This window comes from Nannospalax galili, unplaced genomic scaffold (genome assembly GCF_000622305.1).
Source record: "Nannospalax galili isolate Female #2095 unplaced genomic scaffold, S.galili_v1.0 scaffold1855, whole genome shotgun sequence".
In the NCBI taxonomy this organism is placed as follows: domain Eukaryota; kingdom Metazoa; phylum Chordata; class Mammalia; order Rodentia; family Spalacidae; genus Nannospalax; species Nannospalax galili.
The window spans coordinates 236,951-237,313 of NW_008336072.1; positions in this window are offsets into that span (position 1 = coordinate 236,951).

Genomic DNA, 363 nt, shown 5'->3' on the forward strand with positions numbered 1-363 from the left:
CGCACCGCCCAGGCAGCCGCGGGCCGCCGGAGTCTCGGAGGTGCTGCGCGGCCGGGACCGCTCCGGGATCGCAGGCTCCGCCCCGCCCCGGGCCCGCCCAGCTTCCCACGCCCGCCCCCCCGAGTCCGCGCTGGGGCCACCTGGAGCCGCCAGGAGCCGCCGCAGCCGCAGGTTGATGCGCGGCGCCCTCCCGGGACGCGCGGAGGAGCCATCTTGAAAACAACTTTGCAAACTTTCCGCAAAGTGCTCTCGAAGTGGAAGCTGCGCGGGAGGCCGGGCGCGCGGTCCCCGGTGTCCCCGCCAGGGCCCCCGGGGAGGCAGAGCGCGGGCCGCCCCGAGGGCCCAGCGCCGGGCACGCGGGAG